The following is a 9,471-nucleotide window of genomic DNA, read 5'->3' on the forward strand; positions in this document are numbered from 1 at the left end:
CCCCTCAGCTTTGCCTGGTAAACAGGTGGATGTCACAGAAATGAAAAGCATGAAAAGGAAAGAGTAACCAAAACTGAAATGCAGCATTATGCAAGGCAGCTATGGAGAAGAAACAATGTTATGTCACTGGCTGTTACTCAGTCAAGAGCGTTTAATGAGTTCACGCTATTTAACCACCTCCCCAAAATGGGCATCACAGCTTGCAGGACGCAGACAGAACTCTAAGATGATTGAAAATGAGGAGTGGGAGGGAAATAAGGAAGCAAAAGCTGGTTTAATGTCCTTTCTTGCCTTCAGTTGCATGACACGTGGCACAGTTGTCCTAAGTCTGGGTCTGAAATATTTATTTTTTAATTCACTGAAAACATCCTGACTGAGCAGCAGGAGTGCAAGTGACACACAGAACTTGCCATCATTTGCTAAAGCAGAGAAGGAGCTCGGTCTCTGTGCCGAGATTGCCAAGTCCAGCAAAAACATCCAGCTCAGGAACTCAGACAGCTCTGCCTTTGGAAGTGGCCCGAGGAGCATGTGCTTTAACCAGCACCGGTCCCTTTGAACCACATTTGAACTTCTAAGCAGTGAAAAATCATTGTGCCCTGTTCCTATTCCTCTGAGCAATCGCACACAGGCCCCTCTTATTACTACATTAGTGTAATTTTGTCTCCGACATTCCCCCTGAGAGGAATTACTCATGTCCTGCTATTATTTATTTTACTGCTAAGAACCTGTGTTTTAGGAGTAGTTTTAATTAAATACCAATCCTCCTCCTCCTCAATTAGGATCACCTTTATCTAGGTTGCTTGCTGTGCTTTGCATTATCCAGCAGCAACGCTTGTTTCCTCTATATTTCCCTCCTTTCATGGTTTCTCTCTGGAACTCAAGAAAGCCCCCCTTTACCACCAAATCGTATCAACCAAAATAAAAGGTTTTACCAGATGTAAAGATCCATCCCAAGGAAGATAACCTGACATTTAACACTAGTTATGCAGAATTCCAGTTTAAAGTTATGTCAAGTGGCACTGCCAAAAGCGGCAGCAGCAGCTCCCCAAAGGCACAGGCTGCTGTGCTGGCCTGTCCACCAGTCCACAGCACGTGGCTACTGCTGTCCCTTTCCAGTTTCCCTGCTCCTCTGGGGCCTTGCTTGCACTTCCTTTGCTCCCTGCTCCCCTCTCATGTTGTGGTTTTCTTTGGGAGTTTGAAGTGCAGCATGGCCATCCCCTGGGTAAACACCTCTTCAGTCTTTGCTGTCCCTGGATAATGAATCAGGTCACAATGTATTCCAGACTTGGGTACACAGGATTCTTGGAAGCTGCCCTAGATGAATGACTTAAGAATTATTCATTCATGCTCCCCAAGTGACAGAGGCAGAAACCGATGACTCCTGACTGGGAAGTTGGCAGGAATATCCTCAACTATTCCTACGGAGTGGAATTAAGCTGCAGCAACTACATCCAAGTGCATGAGCTGATCCAGCGCCCAGCAGCGCCAGCTGCAGAGACAGCACAGCATTACACAACCACTGCTGGCACCAAGGCTCTCCTGGCCACCAGCCCCTGCCTCAACATTGGGCACAAGTGCCCTTCCCCAGGCAACCTCACCCGGCCACTCTGCTGCCCATCCTGAGCACAATTTCCCCCCAGGCACTGCTCGGTTCCCACCTTCCCTTGGGAAAGGAAGAGACAACCAAGTGTTTTAATTTCACTCTTCACAGACTTGACAAGGCTTTTTTCCAAAAGTTTACTGACTACAGTTACTTCCCTAAGCAGAACGTGGTTTTGTTTTTATGAGCACGTATTAGTCCTTTTCCAAGAGCAAAATGGAACTGCATCAAAGCATTAGCACCATCAGCACACAAAGAGAAAGTGTGGATGCTCTGCCCTGCACTTCCCGGCTCAGCGAGTGCCTTCCCTCCGCGAGTCCAGCAGCTCTGCCAAATCTGTGCTCTGCTGTACTCCCATCAAGGACTGTCATTTATACCCCACAACCTAAGCACACATTTCTTAGGCTGGAGGTTCCCCAGCTAGGAAATTTTCAGTACAAGGAACGGATGCTGATGATCAAACATTTTTTACGTGTTACCAGTTTTTTTTCAGAGCCATCTCTGTACACTCAAGGTATTTTTTTCTTACCTTTAACAAGCTGTTCCTGCAGCTGGGACAAGCTCTACTACTTTCTGGCCTCTCCACCAACACTTTTCAACAGCAATAAACTGGTTGTTCAGGTGTCATTCAAATTTTAAAAAAAAAAAAAAAAATCTTATCTCCTTGCTCTTGGTTTCAACAGCATTTCTTCAAACCATGCCAATTAAAAACATTTAAGTCCAAGTTCCCAAGGCAGGAACCATCTTCATTTTGCCTCCTACAGAACAACAAATAATCTAGCAATGTTGAAAACCACTAAATTAATAAACCATAAGCTGATGTCTATTTACTAACTTTTACTTTCGTTCACCTACTGTTCTTTCAATATCCATAATTCTGCTACTTAAATATGCTTTAGAGGCATTTAGTCACTATTAGAACACAGGCAGTGTTAAAAACACCACAGGCACAAGGCAACGTTAAAAACATTCTCCCTCATTTTTATGGCTTCATACCTCAGAATATTCGCTCTTATTGGCTGATTTTTCAGCCTAAAAAGGGAGTACCAGAGACATAATACATTTATCTGAGTTCTACAGGCTAGGGAGGCAACAAAACTGCAGAAGTCATTTCAGCTTCAGTGTTCAGAATGCTGAACCCTGTTGCCCCATCTACTTCACAAAAAAGCAGGCTTACCTTGAAAAAAGATCCCGGAGAAATACTTTTGGAGTGAATTCAGTCCCTTCTTCCTTCTGACTGCAGGTTGCTGCTTGTCTTAAGCACGGGAAACATCCCTTGCTTCAGGCAAAAATTCTCAGCAATTTAGTCTTAAAGCTTCTGCAGAAAACTCCTCATGCACATGCAAAGCCCCCGGCTCCAGCTGCTTCCTCAGCAGCACTGGCCCGTGCCAGGTGCTGGGCAGTGATCCCAGCGCTCCCACCCCTATTCCCGGCAGGCAGTACAGGTGGTAGCACAACTCCGGGAAGGTACAAACAGCCTCACAAGCACCAATTCCATTGAAACCTGGCAGTTCCAGCTGAGCAGATCTCATTGCAGACACATAGCCCTGTCAGTATGCTGGGATGCAGTGAGTCAATGTTTTCTGGGACCTTTTTTTATCGTGGGCTGATACTGTGAGCTCAGCAAAGAGGATGGCACAGTGCCTTGAGTGGCATTTTGCACAAAAGGCAAGAGCAAGATACTAATCAAGATTCCGGAGTGTAGAGACTCCATGCATTTTCCCCTCAACCCAGCCTAGAAATCACAGGCTTAGCATCACACTGGGGTGGGGAGAGAGCTACAGACATAACGGAGCCTTACACTTCGAGAACCTCTGATTAAAAACTCCAATGCCCTGTAAACTGCAGGCCACAAGTGGCAAATACAGTGTTACTCCATCACAGACTTCCTTCTCTGTGTGGGGAGCCTTGTCCTTTTGTGGACGTCAGGACTCTGGGCACTGTGCTGGTCTTGCATAACTTGCCTGGGTCCCATGTCATGCAATTTCAAAAAAAAAATGCAAAAGCTAATACAAAGCTGACACTTCTGCAGGCTAGGTTTCAGCAACAGTTCTCCTGGCACCCTGAGAAGGAAGGTAAACTGTTTTAAGGCTTTAGACTTCATAGGGATGTAAATGAGGCCAGATTTATTAACCTGATTGAAACAGCTCATACTGGCTGAAACTCTGCAGCTGTAACCAATATATTCCTGATCCTCAGTCCCAAATGCAACCCAGCAGAATCCAATGCTGTAATCACCACAGCAAGTGCCATGGCTTCTCCCCACTGCAGTTGGTTTAGAAATCAACACCAGCAAGGCTGCCAGGGAGGCAATTAGGTATTTTCCATAGGTATCCTGACAAAGAAGACAGTTATTTACAGCTTCCTGGCACGTCAGTTACTTTAGTATTTGCTACACAACATTCAGAAAAGAGAAGCACTTTTTTTTTTTTTTCTCCTAGATAAAGGTGTTGTATCCAAGAGCCAATTCATTTTTCTTGCTCTTGGAGTTGGCTTCTATTTCCTCACCTGAATAACCACAAGCACATTTTTGTGAACATTAGGTAACAAGAAAGCCTGCTGCTAATTCTTCCTCATCAGAGCCTGGGGAAAAAAATCTGAGCTGTTGGGTGAAAGCTGAAAAAACAAACAGAATAGATGGGAGGGGGAAGAGGAGTGAGAAATAATTCAGGAGTGAGTCAGTCATGCTCCTCCTGCTTAGTCACCTGTAGTTCTGCTCTCCAGACACACTGAAGATCGAGAATAAGATGCCTGCCTGTCTTCCACCTACCTCCTCCTGACAAGGCCTTGGAAAAAGAGATAGGGCAGAGTTTGGGGAACCAGCCACTAGAGGCACTTGTTTTCCAGAGTAACAGAGCTGCCAGTAGCCCCTTTGTTTGCTTCCCACGTCCTTTTGTTGCCCCTGCACTATTTTGCAGTTAAATCATCTTGATTCAACCTGATCATCTGCTGGTCTGAGTTCCTCTGATGGTGCCCTGCAGTTTTGCCATCGTAGGGGGTTGCCATGGAGAAGAGGGTGATGTCATTGACACAAAAAGCACCGAAGTTACAAATACAACAGGAACCGAGCTATTTATAAGAGCTGCTTCTCTTCCCCCACTCTTTGCTGGGGTGGGTGGGAGCAAAGGCAGCAGCTCCATTCTTGATGTTTCTGTCAACAAGTCTCAGAAATGAATTCTCTTGTCAGAAAATATCCCAAGCCTGTGAAATTACTGAATGCTGTCAGCTTTTGGACTTCATTCATTAGAACTAGATTTATCTTTCCAGCTCCTCACTGGGTTTGAGGTTAAATAACACTCATGTTTGTAGAGTAACTTCTACCCTGAAAATCTCTGCAGCATTACTGAGATACAACCACTTCTGGAAGGAAAGACGCATCACAAAAAGAGAGGGGACAGACACCCTGGTTTATGTAAAAGCTTCATACTGCTTATAACCACTCAGTAATAACTCATGGAATCACGGATCAGCCTGAGCTGGCAGGGACCCCCGAGGACCCTGTGACTTGGCTTGGCCTTGGCTATGTGGGGTGCCATTGCACATCAACACAACTCTCACAGAACGAAAGTTTAGTGCATGTAAAAATTGCAAAACACAGAGGAGAGAGAAAGGAAGATTAAGAACTTAGAGAGGAACAAAAATGATAATTTTAGAATGCACTTGGAATAGGAGAGTGGTTTAAGAACAGGACAAGCTGTCCATTCACACACAGGTAAAGTACTAATCCAGGCTGGCTGTTTAGGAATAGATGCAGATGGGGCAGAACAGTCCAGTGCCTTTACTGCCTATCAAGGAAGCATGCCAGTAAGTCATATCCACCACTGAATTCTACAATATTCCAACGTTTTCTTTTCCCTACAACATTATTCCTGAGTGAATGGTGTATATATATTAAACTGTTGCACTACAAGGTACATCACTACTTTAGCTTCAAAGAACTACACAATTTGAGATACTGAAAATTCAAGAGAATCCAAAGCACTAGGAAAAAATATCAGGTCAGGCCTAGAAACTGATCTAACATTTGTCTTTTGTCAGCATTGTGCCACCCAGCTGCTGCTCCTGGTTGGTAAATCACACTTCGATACCAGCTGGAACCATGAGGTCAATAATTAAATAGCTTTGGATCAGAGTTATTACAAAAGGAAAATAGGGAACAAACATTTCTAGGACCAGCTAAAGGAACAACATTCTTATTCAGTCTTTACTGAATGACCTTGATATTCACAGGTTGTTTAATAATTTAAACTATTATGGAAATGAAACCTTCCTATTTTTAAGCTTCCAGACAGCATCCAGCTTCTGCTGGATTAACCACCCATAGCCCAAGGCTAAAGCAAAGGCTCCAACCACCATTTCCCCCAGCCCACAGGCAAATGCCTCATTTCAAATAAGAACTCAGCTTTTGTATATACAGGCATCCTTGGGGAAATCACCGGGGCTCAGCAGGGAGCGCTGCACCTCGGGCTGCACTTTAACCCAAAGGCATTTTGGAATATAGCTTGGGAAATGAGCAGCAGAACAGAAGAAAGATACAGAATTATTTGCTGATGCTCATGCAAGAGGGGTGATTTGTCTTCTTTAAACAACAGAATCATTAAGGTTGGAAAAGTTCTCCAGGAGTCCACCCAGCATCACTAAATTCACCACTAAACCAGGTCGTCCCCAAGTGCCACCTCTATATATTATTTAAATCCTGCCAGGGACACTGACTCAACCACTTCTTACTAAAGAGTGCCCCAAAGTCCCATAAGGCTGGAGATTCTTCTCAGCCCTTTTCGTTGCTCATTTATTTATAGAAGCATTTTTATACTGTCTTTCACAGCAGTACCCAGATTAAGTTGGGATTTAGCCCTTTTAATTTTGTCCCTGCATAACCTTACAACATCCTGAACTGCTCTCCTGAACTGCTTCTCTCTTCTAGCTCATTCTGAAAAAAAACAAAAATCCTACTTTATTCTGTGAAGTCATTTTATCTGCTAGCACAAGCTCAAGCTTACACTTTTGATAATGTACCAGTTATCAGGTGCATCTTTGTCTTCTGAGGTTTTCTTAATCTTTCTATTGAACACAGACTCCAGGCTGGAAAAGTCTCAGATACATATATTCTGAGTGCACTCGTCCGATAACTTCTAGGATTCCCAATTATCTCAGAGTTAGGATTTTAAATCTACAAATCACATACCTTTGAAGACCAGCAGATGATTACTCCTCACGTTTCCTCAAGCTTCCTTAAAATGAACTCTTCGGATGTTAAGTGAGCAAATAAAGTGGGTTTCAGAGCTCACAACGGACTTTTAAGTGCCTGCAGGTGTACCTTAATAAGCAAATAGGTTCTGTAACCTCATTGGTCACTCCACTCCTCGGCCACTAACAAGGTAACCTGGACCACCTGTACTGCACAGGTATAGGCAATGATATTCATGAGCCCTTAGAAACAGTGGAATCAACTCCAGCTTCATCTTCCAGAGCTTAAGGAGAGGAAAATGGCTCACACCTGCACATTTGATCAGCCTCTATTTTTTACCTTTGGCATCTTTGGGTACTCATTGATTGCCTGCAAGTATTTCTAGACCCCTTTCAGCTTAACAGAGTAGACATGAACAATTTGCTGCTTTCAGTTTCTGAATCAAAGCAGCTGAAGCCCATAGATACCTTGCAGACATCCCTCTTGTAGTTCTGGTCAAGTTTTGTTCTAAAGCAACCTGGTACAACCATGATCCACCATATTGCTATTTTCTTTTGCTCATTGCTATTTATATAATAGGAATTAAAATTTGCCATAGCCCAGATTCCATCACTCCATTTTTTTAGTGATAACCTCACTAGGACTTCTACATCTGGCTGTCACATTATTTCGTTCTACCCTCTATCCCTCATGTGGAACATGTCAGGATTCATAGATCCCTCTTTTCCCTCAGAAAACATTAAGACAATTTTCATCTCCAAACTTCCTGTGGGCAGGGCTGGCGTGTCTCCTACTTCATGACAAGTCTATGGCAATCCCAGCCTGCAAGGTCACAGAGCATCCATGTGCTACACAATGATTCAAAAAGTGATGCTCAGGAAAAGCTTGTTTAAGGTTGGAGGCAGAGTCACTTGAACAGGCAACAGGGATGTCCAAAGAGCTCCCTGAGCTCCTGCTACATGTTGGTGCAATCAGCTCATGGCATAGGGGAGGCAGAGACTGACCTGTGCAGCATAGAGGCAGAGTTCCATCGAAGCAGAAGTGGGAACAAACATCAGAAGAGATGACTGCTCATTCTTGTTATATCTGCTTTTTCCTCTTCATTATTTGTGTGTGTTTATTTTGGAGAAATTCACAATGCCATTGGCAGTTTCTTATCCTACAGTATTGGGGGGCAGTTTTGTGTTGTCTGGGATGTACATGAAGAGTAATTGATCATGAGCAGCCGTAGTAGACAGAGAAGGATTAGCACACTTTTTGTTTACAAAGAAAGATGCCAAATCAACAAAAAAGTAATAGTGGAGTAGTGCAGCTTGGATTTAGATCTCATTTAAGTAAAGACAAATAATTTCACTTATTTTAAAGACCTGAAGAACAGTTTTCCTTTACTGAACTTCTGCTGCGAGCTCTTATCTCTGTTCAGGCTGTTCTCAAAAGCTTTCTGTGTGAATTAGACACAGTGAAGTCGTTCTGTACTGGCTACAAACACCTGGTGTCTGAGAAGTCCTTGGGGTGATTGATACTTTGTTAGGAGCCTTCTCTTCCTAATCTACCTGGTATTCAGCTCAGTGCTGCAGGATTTAAACTGAAAAAGTTGCAAGTGAGAGGGCAGCAAATGAGATGCCCCAGTTTTTGTCTAAAAGGCAGTCAGAGGATCAGCAAAAGCAAACAAATTTCAGCTAAATAAAAGAACAAACACGCCATCTTTTTAGAGCCAGCAGAAGTTAGCTATGCATTGGACTCCTGAGTGCTCTACCAGTGATCTTGGCTCTAAACTCTGGTTAGAGATAGATCATTGTATATCTGCAAGCTCAATAGATGACTAATCAATGTACTACAAGAAGCATTATACAAGGCATAATGGACCAAAATAAATTCTTCAGAGCAGTTTACATTCAATATTAAAGCTGATCTACCAGGGCATTTAGGTCCTAAACCTTAATTAGCAGAATATATAACCCACTCAGACAAAGTGTAAAAAAAGGCATTATGAATCTGCGAGAGCAAAAAGAAGACAGGCCAAAGTAAGAGGAACAGTGATGGAATATGCAGAAAAAAAAAGCAGGAAAGAAGGTGGCTTGAAGCAATGTGGAAAAGACAAAACTGAGTTCCACCCCAAAATTTGGAGATAACACAAAAGGGGAGAACCAAACAGAACCATGGCTGGAGAATTCAACTAAATAGAAAAACACAGCCAGTTCGGCTTCTTAGTGAGAAGAAATTGCTAATGATGCAGTTGTCTACTCTCACTTTCCTGAAAGTGTAGGAGAAGCTGCAATGAAGTAAATCCCAAGTCTGAGAAGTTTCCCTACACGCCAAGTACACAGTACCACCACCTTGGGTGTGGATCCGGTAAATTCTGCTGTCTTGAATAAAATGAAGCCTTCATACTGGTTTCAGTAATGCAGTATATAAAAGGTTAATATACATAACTATCCACAAAACCTCCCCAAAAAAGCCTGCCAACACTTCACTTCGGGCAAACAGAGATTTCAGGGATGCTCAGATCCAGACAGGAGCTCCTGCCCTTGCGAAAGCAAACAAAACTCTTGCCTTAAGAAGCAAAAAGGTTTATGTGCACAGCTTTTCCATTTGTGCCTTCATCTGCTGCTTCTTCTGACAACTTTCTACGAGGGCACATTCCAAGTAGAATCATTCAAGTTGTATCCAAGTGTCCAGGAAA

General features: G+C 43.3%; 1 protein-coding gene across 9 annotated transcripts in view; it reads right to left on the reverse strand.

Moving 5' to 3' along the window:
• PAK6 (p21 (RAC1) activated kinase 6) overlaps positions 1-6,858 on the reverse strand; it is a 45,770-nt gene extending 38,912 nt beyond the window's left edge. For 6 of the 9 annotated variants that reach the window (XM_066187087.1, XM_066187086.1, XM_066187085.1 and 3 more), the window contains exon 1: positions 2,778-3,155. The gene's annotated coding sequence lies outside the window, so the exon portion shown is untranslated. Of the gene's footprint in view, positions 1-2,129; positions 2,212-2,777; positions 3,156-6,785 lie in introns of those variants that run through there. The other 3 variants (XM_066187080.1, XM_066187084.1, XM_066187083.1) reach the window with 3 other exon arrangements.
• Between the last annotated feature and the right edge of the window lie 2,613 nt (positions 6,859-9,471).

Source organism: Chamaea fasciata, unplaced genomic scaffold (assembly GCF_029207755.1).
Source record: "Chamaea fasciata isolate MVZ Bird 193981 ecotype frontalis unplaced genomic scaffold, bChaFas1.0.hap1 SCAF_7, whole genome shotgun sequence".
NCBI classification, from domain to species: domain Eukaryota; kingdom Metazoa; phylum Chordata; class Aves; order Passeriformes; family Sylviidae; genus Chamaea; species Chamaea fasciata.